This window comes from Schistocerca serialis, chromosome 8, assembly GCF_023864345.2.
Source record: "Schistocerca serialis cubense isolate TAMUIC-IGC-003099 chromosome 8, iqSchSeri2.2, whole genome shotgun sequence".
NCBI classification, from domain to species: Eukaryota; Metazoa; Arthropoda; class Insecta; order Orthoptera; family Acrididae; genus Schistocerca; species Schistocerca serialis.
Genome location: NC_064645.1, coordinates 404,767,921 through 404,779,804, shown reverse-complemented (window position 1 = coordinate 404,779,804; position 11,884 = coordinate 404,767,921). Strand labels below are relative to the sequence as shown.

Here is an 11,884-nt window from a genome sequence, read left to right as displayed (position 1 = left end):
GAGACTCGAAGTAGGTACCTTTGCTTTTTGCAGGCAAGTGCTTTACCAGCTGCAGAGTGAAAATCTCATTCTGGAAACATCCCCCCGGCCGTGGCTAAGCCATGTCTTCGCAGTATCCTTTCTTTCAGGAGTGCTAGTTCTGCAAGGTTCGCAGGAGAGCTTCTGTAAAGTTTGGAAGGTAGGAGACGAGGTACTGGCAGAAGTAAAGCTGTGAGGACGGGGCGTGAGTCGTGCTTGGGTAGCTCAGTTGGTAGAGCAATTGCCCGCGAAAGGCAAAGGTCCCGAGTTCGAGTCTCGGTCCGGGACACAGTTTTAATCTGCCAGGAATTTTCATATCAGCGCACACTCCGCTGCAGAGTGAAAATCTCGTTCTGGTTCAATACTTTCATTACAAGGCCATGTAGTAGAGGAAAGCCGAGAATCCCTATCTGGTCTCAGCTCTAAGACTCGTAAAGTTCGTATAGCTGCAGAGTGCTTAACAGGAGCGTCCCGATAAAGACCCGGCCATAAGTATGTGACGTCACAAGTGTGCGCGCAGGCCTGTAGTCTAGTGATGTCGGTCCGCCATGCGCCGCGGCCAGTAAAGCGCGGGCGCTGGCGCCTGCGGAGTGCGGGCTGACGAGCCCCGCCTGCCGAGCCGCAGGTGTCGTGTCGGGGCCGGCTCCCGGCTGTCCCACGGTGCGGCGCCGCCTTTGTGGCGCTCTCCCACGCGCTGGACCCTGACACGGCGCTGCTTAGCAATGCCGATGAGGCCGGAAGCCAGGTCGCGACCCAGCGCCGGCCGCGATCGTCGCCGGCTCCACGTCTGCTCGTAACCTGGCCTAACCTGACGCCCACCGTGTAGCCGCGCAACCCCAGAACCCACTCGAGGCCGCCGTCTAACCACACAGCACTCAGAGTGACAGGTGTGACTTTTGACTTCATTGTAATTTTATTTCATCGACTTCCGTGGATGCACGTGACCTAAACGTACGTTGCAACAGCAGGAAGGATAGCAAATAAGGAAACATTGCCTGTTCGGCGTATACAGTACACTAGGAAAAAAAAAAAAAAAAAACCTGACCATGTCCGACTAGGCCTCGCGCGCTCAGGTTTCTGAACAAACTTAATTATGCATACAGACAGCTCACCTTGTCCGGGAATCGAGAATCTGTCACATTTTTGCCTGTTATCGACGCTGATACTGGCAACATACCGGTCGGACGAATTCCACGATTTTCGATAATGTTTCAATTTCAATAATACACTACTGGCCATTAAAATTGCTACACCAAAAAGAAATGCAAATGACAAACGGGTCTTCATTGGACAAATGTATTATACTAGAACTGACATTTGATTACATTTACACGCAATTTGGGTGCATAGATCCTGAGAAATCAGTACCCAAAACAACCACCTCTGGCCGTAATAACGGCCTTGATCCGCCTGGGCATTGAGTCAAACAGAGCTTGGATGGCGTGTACAGGTACAGCTGCCCATGCAGCTTCAACGCGATACCACAGTTCATCAAGAGTAGTGACTGGCGTATCGTGACGAGCCAGTTGCTCGGCCACCATTCACCAGACGTTTTCAATTGGTGAGAGATCTGGAGAATGTGCTGGCCAGGGCAGCAGTCGAACATTTTCTGTATCCAATAAAGGCCCGTACAGGATCTGCAACATGCGGTCGTGCATTATCCTACTGAAATGTAGGGTTTCGCAGGGTAGAGCCACGGGTTGTAACACATCTGAAATGTAACGTCCATGTTCAAAGTGCCGTCAATGTGAACAAGAGGTGACCGAGACGTGTAACCAATGGTACCCCATACCATCACGCCGGATGATACACCAGTATGCCGATGACGAATACACGATTCCAATGTGCGTTCACCGCGATGGCGTCAAACACCAATGCGACCATCACGATGCTGCAAAACAGAATTTGGACTCATCCGAAAAAATGATGTTTTGCCATTCGTGCAACCATGTACGTCGTTGAGTACACCATCGCAGGCGCTCCTGTCTGTGATGCAGCGTAAAGGGTAACCGCAGCCATGGTCTCCGAGCTGACAGTCCGTGCTGCTGCAAACGTCGTCGAACTGTTCGTGCAGATGGTTGTTGTCTTGCAAACGTCCCTATATATTGACTCAGGGATCGACACGTGGCTACACGATCCGTTACAGCCATGCGGATAAGATGCCTGTCACCTCGACTGCTAGTGATACGAGGCCGTTGGGATCCAGCACGGCGTTCGTATTACCCCCCTGAACCCACCAATTCCATATTCTGCTAACAGTCATTGGATCTCGACCAAAGTGAACAGCAATGTCGTGATACGATAAACCGCAATCGCGATAGGCTACAACCCGACCTTTATCAAAGTCGGAAACGTGATGGTACGCATTTCTCCTTCTTACACGAGGCATCACAACAACGATTCACCAGGCAACTCCGGTCAACTACTGTTTGTGTATGAGAAATCGGTTGGAAACTTTCCTCATGTCAGTACGTCGTAGGTGTCGCCACCGGCGCCAACCTTGTGTGAATGCTCTGAAAAGCTAATCATTTGCATATCACAGCATCTTCTTCCTGTCGGTTAAATTTCGCGTCTGTAGCACGTCATCTTCGTGGTGTAGCAATTTTAATGGCCAATAGTGTACCTGGTCGTACCGAAAATCGAACCTGTATGGCCCACATGAGGGTATGCCATGTTGACAACTCGCTTACAGCAGCGGACTGTAGGAAGAAGACATGATTAAATTTGCAGGTCGTTTTGGGGAGAATAGGGTTACAAATTTAGGATACACAGCTAACAGCTCTGGTAGGAACAATGGTTAAAAAAAATGGTTCAAATGGCTCTGAGCACTATGGGACTTAACATCTGAGGTGATCAGTCCCCTAGAACTTAGAACTACTTAAACCTAACTACCCTATGGACATCACACGCACCCATGCCCGACGCAGGATTCGAACCTGCGACCGTAGCGGTCGCGCGGTTCCAGACTGAAGTGCCTAGAACTGCTCGGCCACACCGGCCGGCAATGGTTTTCATCCGGCTAGCTATCAAGTCAGATTGAGACTGGTTGAGGAATACGGGTATGTCATGCTATGAGCCAACTCTGTGTCAGCGTTCATTACTCACAGTGGCTGGCGTATCACGTCCAAATGTTCGGCAGGGTAGATCAGAACAGCACGGACAATGAGCGATCTTCCTTTTTTTTTAATGAAATTAAAGAAAGTGTGGTACCTCTCCACGCCCACACCGACGTAGTGACTATCGCTAAAGTTCCACTGTCACCGCCATGTTGTTAGTAACAATCGAGATCGCGTGATGTGGGGCTGTGATGTCCGTGCGTCTGTTTAGGATTACCCACTAACATGGGCCCATCTAGGACATAGATGTTGCCGAAAAGCGAACGAAAAAATGGTTCAAATGGCTCTGAGCACTGTGGGACTTAACATCTATGGTCATCAGTCCCCTAAAACTTAGAACTACTTAAACCTAACTAACCTAAGGACATCACACAACACCCAGCCATCACGAGGCAGCGAAAATCCCTGACCCCGCCGGGAATCGAACCCGGGAACCCGGGCGCGGGAAGCGAGAACGCTACAGCACGACCACGAGCTGCGGACGAAAAGCGAACGAAGCGTAGCGGGTTCAAGGGCAGATGGGAGAAAGTGCCAAGGCAAGCGCCAAGGGAAAGAAACCTCTGAGATAGTCAGGACAGACAGTAAGAGCAGTGGCGGTTCTCTTGCTGTCTGCGACAGATCATGCATACTTAGTTTTTGGGTGTCGTACCATTGTCATAGCATATGCTCGTCTTAAAGATAATAGCCCGAATTGAGGAGATGTACTGCTGAAGCAAGGCACCTATGATGTCTCGTGGGCCTATAACATGCCAAGATTATCGTATGAGGGACCGACTGGTGAAAAAAAGATCGCACGTTATTATTTTTTTTATTTACACGTCATGTTCCGTAGGACCAAATTGAGAAGGAAATCTTCAAGGTCATGGAACGTGTCAGTGCATGAAATTACAACATAGAAGTAATAACAAACAAAAATAAATGTTCATGAACCCGACAAAGGTCAGTCTATAAGTTTAAGTAAACACAATACAATAAGAATCAGCCTAATTTTTCAAGGAACTCCTCGACAGAATAGAATGATTGACCCATGAGGAGACTCTTGAGTTTCGATTTGAAAGCACGTGGATTACTGCTAAGATTTTTGAATTGGAGCGGCAGCTGATTGAAAGTGGATGCAGCAGTATACTGCACACCTTTTTGCACAAGAATTAAGGAAGTCCGATCCAAATGCAGGTTTGATTTCTGCCGAGTATTAACCGAGTGAAAGCTGCTCATTCTTCGGAATAAACTAATATTGGTGACAAGAAAAGACAATAAGGATTATACGTATTCCGAGGCCAATGTCAAAATACCCAGACTCGTGAACAGAGGTCGACAAGAGGTTCGTGAACTCAGACCACTTATTGCCCGAACCGACCGTTTCTGAGCAAAAAATATCCTTTTAGAATGGAGAAGAGTTACCCCAAAATATAATATCATACGACATAAGTGAGTGAAAATAAGCAAAGTAGACTAATTTTCGTGTCGAAGTATCACTCACTTCTGATACCGTTCGAACAGTAAAAATGGCAGTATTAAGTCTTTGAACTAGATCCTGAGCGTGGGCTTTCCACGACAGCTTACTATCTATCTGAACACCTAGAAATTTTAACTGTTCAGTTTCACTAATCATATGCCTGTTCTGTGAAATTAAAACGTCAGGTATTGTTGAATTGTGTGTTAGAAACTGTAAAAACTGCGTCTTACTGTGACTTAGCGTTAGTTTATTTTCTACAAGCCATGAACTGAGGTCATGTACTGAACTACTTGAAACGGAGTCAATGTTGCACACAACATCCTTTACTGACAAGCTAGTGTCATCAGCAGACATTTATATAAATAAGGAACAGGAGTGGCCCCAACAGTGATCCCTGGGGCACCCCCCACTTGACAGTACCCCACTCAGACGCCACATCACAGCCGTTATCAACATTGTGAATAATGACATTTTGCTGCCTGTTGCTAAAGTAAGAGGTGAACCAGTTGTGAGCTACTCCCCGTATTACGTAATGGAGCAATATTTTGTGATCAACACAATCAAATGCCTTAGTTAAGTCAAAAAATATTCGAAGCGTTCGATACCTTTTGTTTAGCCCATCCAGTACGTCATAGAGAAAAGAGAATATAGCATTTTCAGTTGTTAAACGACTTCTAAAACCGAACTGTACATTTGATAGCAAATCGTGTGATACAAAATGATCAATTATCCTTACATACACAGCCTTTTCAATAATTTTTGCAAACACTGATGGCATAGAAACAGGTCTAAAGTTATCTACATTATCCCTTTCTCCTTTTTTATAAAGCGGCTTTACTACTGATTATTTTAATAGCCCAGGAAACCGACCATTCCTAAAGGAAAAATTACAAATATGGCTAAATACAGGGCTAACATGTGCAACACCGTTTTAATATTCTGCTAGACACTCCATCATAACCTTGAGAGTCCTTAGTCTTCAGTGGTTTAATTACTGACTCAATCTTCCTCTTGTCTGTATCACAGAGGAGTATTTCGGCCATCGATTTCGGAAAGGCGTTTGTCAAGAAAGTTATATGGTTTCCTGTAGAAACTAAATTTTTATTTAATTCACCAGAAATGTTCAGAAAATGATTGTTTAATCTCACCAGTATTTGCTTTGTCTGTGTGCTTGTGTTAGCCATAGGTCGTCAATTGTCCCTAACAAAGAGCGTTTGTAGGCGATTGTGTTTCCACCTACGGTTGTGGTCCTAGTTCCTCAGGTTTAGGATGAAGGGATTATTCGACTGTCTCGAGTTTCTGTTGTCTTTCCAGTCTGGCCTTACCTTGTTGAAAGATACTGTGCAGATTATCGTCTAAGGGAACCAGACGGTCTTGCGCACATAACAGCATCCCATATGATCTTGCCAGGTTCTGGGCGCGTATGACGATGACGAATGTAAACTGGCTACCCTCATTCCCCTCGGAACATTCACACACACGTACACTACTGGCCAGTAAAATTGCTACACCGTGAAGATGAAGTGCTACAGACGCGAAATTTAATCGACAGGAAGAAGATGCTGTGATATGCAACTGATTAGCTTTTCAGAGCATTCACACAAGGTTGGCGCCGGTGACGACACCTACAACGTGCTGACATGAGGAAAGTTTCCAACCGATTTCTCATACACAAACAGCAGTTGACCGGCGTCGCCTGGTGAAACGTTGTTGTGATGCCACTTGTAAGGAGGAGAAATGCGTACCATCATGTTTCCGACTTTGATAAAGGTCGGATTGTAGCCTACCGCGATTTCGGTTTATCGTATCGCGACATTGCTGCTCGCGTTGGTCGAGATCCAATGACTGTCAATGAGTCAACAGATGGGGACGTTTGCAAGACAACCACCATCTGCACGAACAGTTCGACGACGTTTGCAGCAGCATGGACTGTCAGCTCGGAGACCATGGCTGCGGTTACCCTTGACGCTGCATCACAGACAGGAGTGCCTGCGATGGTGTACTCAACGACGAACCTGGGTGCACGAATGGCCAAACGTCATTTTTTCGGATGAATCCAGGTTCTGTTTACAGCATCATGATGGTCGCATCCGTGTTTGGCGACATCGCGGTGAACGCACATTGGAAGCGTGTATTCTTCATCGCCATACTGGCGTATCACCCGGCGTGATGGTATTGGGTGCCATCGGTTACACGTCTCGGTCACCTCTTGTTCGCATTGACGGCACTTAGAACGGTGGACGTTACGTTTCAGATGTGTTACGACCCGGGGCTCTACCCTTCATTCGATCCCTGCGAAACCCTGCATTTCAGCAGGATAATGCACGACCGCATATTGCACGTCCTGTATGGGCCTTTCTGGATACAGAATATGTTCAACTGTTGCCCTGGCCAGGACATTCTCCAGATATCTCACCAATTGAAAACGTCTGGTGAATGGTGGCCGAGCAACTGGCTCGTCACTATACGCCAGTCACTACTCTACGCCATCCGCTACTCCCGATGAACTGTTGTATCGTGTTGAAGCTGCATGGGCAGCTGTACCTGTACACGCCATCCAAGCTCTGTTTGACTCAATGTCCAGGCGTATCAAGGCCGTTATTACGGCCAGAGGTGGTTTTTCTGGGTACTGATTTCTCACGATGTATGCACCCAAATTGCGTGAAAATGTAATCACATGTCAGTTATAGTATAATATATTTGTCCAATGATTACCCGTTTATCATCTGCATTTCTTCTTGGTGTAGCAATTTTAATGGCCAGTAGTGTAGTCCCATTGCGAAGCCATACGCAGAACTAGGATTCGTCTGGAAAGGCGACGTGGTGCCGGTCTGGTGTCCAGTGTCGCTGCTGGACGCTCCACAGTCGGCGCGCCTGTTGCTGCTGCGCCGAAGAAAGCGGCAACAGTGGTCGCCATGCTGACATTCTGTTTATTTGTTCGTTTGAGGGTGCAAAAATAACTAAAGTCATTACCTTGGATCAGCAAGGAGGAAAAGAACTTAAAAGCGACTGTACGTTAAGCCCAATCGACGGAAGGAAAGCGAGCTAAGAACAAGAACTACCTTGTAGAGAAAGGTCCCCACAAAATACACTGTAAAGACAGCGGAGGTCCCGAAGCCGAAATCAAATATCCTTCGCCATATTGCTGCGATGGATAAAAAGTAATAAGCCGTCCGCAGCCCGCGCATCGTTCGCTGAAACAGCCGATAACTCAGACGGCAAACATACATGAGAACGTAAATGGTTAAACATAAGGGCATTCGGTCAGGAAACGGCGAACCGTCAAAGTTTGACGACAATGAGCACAAAGTGGCGGGGGACCACCACTTAACAAATGGCTATGCTAAAACGACAATGCCCAATACGCAGCCTAGCTGAGTTGATCTCGTGGCGAGAAGGCCGATATGAGGCCGGACAAATTTAGGTTTACTTCCCTGGAGCTTGTTCCCGTGAAGAGAAGACCAGTGGTGATGCCAAAGGGACACCACCTGCTGCGACACGTTGTGCTCCAGACATCGTCACAATGACGGTGAAGATGCTTGTCTGCTTCACACAGGCCATTCTCATGATGCAGAGCACAAGACGTGGCTGTGCCACGCCGTATGACTGAGTGAATTATATGTCTCTCCTCTTGGGCGCTGGCGACGTGGAGGCATTGAGATGCTGCACTGCGTTGAGTATGATCCACCTGGACCAGTCTACATCTACATCTACATCCATACTCTGCAATCCACCATACGGTGCGCGGCGGAGGGCACCTCGTACCACAACTAGCATCTTCTCTCCCTGTTCCACTCCCAAACAGAATGAGGGAAAAATGACTGCCCATACGCCTCCGCACGAGCCCCAATCTCTCCTATCTTTGTGGTCTTTCGCAAAACGTAAGTTGGCAGCAGTAAAATTGTACTGCAGTCAGCCTCAAATGCTGGTTCTCTAAATTTCCTCAGTAGCGATTCACGAAAAGAACGCCTCCTTTCCTCTAGAGACTCCCACCAGAGTTCCTGAAGCATTTCTGTAACACTTGCGTGATGATCAAACCTACAAGTAACAAATCTAGCAGCTCGCCTCTGAATTGCTTCTATGTCCTCCCTCAATCCGACCTGATAGGGATCCCAAACGCTCGAGCAGTACGCACGAATAGGTCGTATTAGTGTTTTATAAGCGGTATCCTTTACAGATGAATCACATCTTCCCAAAATTCTGCCAATGAACAGAAGACGTCCATCCGCCTTCCCCACAACTGCCATTACATGCTTGTCCCACTTCATATCGCTCTGCAATGTTACGCCCAAATATTTAATCGACGTAACTGTGTCAAGCGATACACTACTAATGGAGAATTCAAACATTACAGGATTCTTTTTCCTATTCCTCTGCATTAATTTACATTTATCTATATTTAGAGTTAGCTGCCATTCTTTACACCAATCACAAATCCTATCCAAGTCATCTTGTATCCTCCTACAGTCACTCAACGACGACACCTTTCTGTACACCACAGCTTCATCAGCAAACAGCCACACATTGCTATCCACCCTATCCAAAAGATCATTAATGCAGATAGAAAACAGCAGCGGACCTACCACACTTCCCCGGGGCACTCCAGATGATACTCTCAACTCCGATGAACACTCACCATCGAGGACAACATACTGGGTTCTATTACTTAAGACGTCTTCGAGCCACACTCATACTTGGGAACCAATCCCATACGCTCGTACCTTAGTTAGGAGTCTGCAGTGGGGCAGAAGGTAGAGCGATACCAACATGAACCCATGCTGAAAGGAACTAAGTAGATGCCTGGATTCTAAATCCAGACAAGGCAGCAGTTGACATATCGCTCCAAAGTCTTCCCCATCCAGCTAATGAGAGCAACAATACAGTAATTGCTTGGGCATGTACAGTCTTCTCCAGGTTTTAAAGCAGGAATTAAAATTACCTCGCACCACAATTGAATAAGTGACTAGGTACCCAAATGACATTACAAAGTGCGAGGAGGATATCTTTGTTTCACCTCATGAGGCACCACAGCATACTGTAATGGATCCTTGCGAGACAGTGATGATCAGCGGGAGCTGCAGTATAGCCGAACGATACACTGCAGCCTCGATACACCACGATCCTGTTGCTGACGAATTCCGACACGTGCTGGTAACTGTTTCTCCTTGCAAGAGCCATAGTGCGATCTTCTCACAAACAACCAACACTGAAATGTAGTTTATGAGTGACAGACCCGCAGTGTACTCTTTCCTTGTAAAAATACTGTAGATGACATTACTCCCAACGACTCTGTGCAATTGTGCTGAAATGCACATATCCAGGTAAGACGAATAGTACAAGACGCAAACCTTAACAACAACGAAGGAAGCATTGATTTCGAGGCACACATGCTGACCGATCTCATCACACAAGCACAAAATACACCCGTACGAAAAGCACAGAACACAAAACGCACACAAATACCATTTACAAATGAACTGAATAGACTAACACAAGAAACCCGAAGTGCGAGATGACTACCAGCAGTCAATAGCAGACGGAGATACACAAAGAAGACTGAAAGCATTTAGGCTCGTAAAAGACCAATACAAAAGTAAGTCATTCAAAACACGTAAATAACACTGGGACAAACAAGTCTCACAAATGCAGACAAACTTGTGGGGGGAACCTCACAAAACAACTACTGAAAAAAATAAAGAGCCCACTATATGTCCGAACGCTAAGACAGGAAGACAGCGCGATGTCAAAGGGATGGAGACAAACATCACAATTCCTGCAGCACAAGCTCTTAATGATGACATCGACATCACTGACACAGACCAACAAACAAGACTGCGAGAGGAACTGAATGCACGATACAAAACTGCCACAGTCACATGTCCATTTGCGCAAGAAGAAGTGGCGATAGCGATCTCAGAGCTCAAAAAGGAGAAAGCACTTGGACCAGACGGAATTCATTCAGATGTATTAAAACAGTTTATACTACAGATCACCCTACTCCTTACAACTCTGCTAAGTGACGCTCTACGGCTGGGTCAAGTGCCCACAGTGTGGAAAGCCTCCAAGAAGATATCAAGTCATATAGGCGTGATGATGATGGCGGGTCCCATACTCCTTTGCAGAGCGTAGGGGAGCGACGCGGGAGACCCGCACCGCCTTACTAGGCAAGGTCCTAGTGGAGGTGGTTTGCCATTGCCTTCCTCCGACCGTAATGGGGATGAAATGATGATGATGAAGACAACACAACAACACCCAGTCTTCTCGAGGCAGGAAAAATCCCTGACCCCGCCGGGAATCGAACCCGGGACCCCGTGCTCGGGAAGCGAGAACGCTACCGCGAGACCACGAGCTGCGGAGGCGTATATGTCTTAAAAATACGCTAGCCAAGGTGCAGGAGAAGCTATGGAAGAGGTGTTTACAGTCGCACAGAGCTCTCCATGGCCTAAGCCAACACCAATTCTTCTTCAGAGAGGGAAATTCGATTGCTGACGCCATGAAACGAGCGTTACAAATCACCTTCACACCAGGGCTAAGTACGCAATGGCAATTATCATCGATATTGCGGGTGGCTGGCAGTGTTCAAGAGACTCAGACAACTGGTGGTACCCTAAACACTATACAACAGTCTATGAACAGAGTGGTCGAATGGCAGAGGGGTGGCAGAAAAGTAATCATACGAATTACAAAAGGCGCCCCCCCCCCCCTCCCCCAGGATCGATCTGTGGCCACACCTTCTGGCACATCACTATTGAACCCCTCCTGCAACTGCTAGAGGAAAAAATAGCGACAGATGGCGTTGTCGCATATGCAGACGCCCTTTTGGTCGTAGTGTCTGCTAACAACAGGTCCCAAATAGAAGAAGGAGCAAATGGAATACTCAAAACAATAACACTACGGCGTCGCAGCAGAAAAATCAAGACAGCCAACAACAAAACAACACACAGTAGAAGAAGGAGGAAATGGAACACTCAGAACAATAACACTACTGGGTCACAACAGCAAACTCAAGACAGCCAACAACGAAACAACATACACTTTCCTTAAAGGGTCTCTCCTGAGAAAGTCTAGTGTTAAAATAGGGTGCAAGGTGGCTATAATTTCACACCTTAGAAGCACTCATCTACATACTTTGTGGTTATTTACAACCGGAATTAGGTATCATTTGATAGGTCGCAGGTTCGAATCCTGCCTCGGGTATGGATGTGTGTAATGTCCTTAGTTTGGTTAGGTTTAAGTAGTTCTGAGTTCTAGGGAATAGATTACCTCAGATGTTAAGTCCCATAGAGCGCAGACC

The 11,884-nt window shown here is 46.9% G+C and overlaps 1 non-coding gene across 1 annotated transcript; it reads left to right on the top strand.

The window, feature by feature from the left end:
* Positions 1 to 232: 232 nt before the first annotated feature.
* Trnas-cga (transfer RNA serine (anticodon CGA)) lies at positions 233 to 307 on the top strand. The gene has a single exon. It is a non-coding gene; the product is annotated as a tRNA-Ser (tRNA).
* Positions 308 to 11,884: the final 11,577 nt, after the last annotated feature.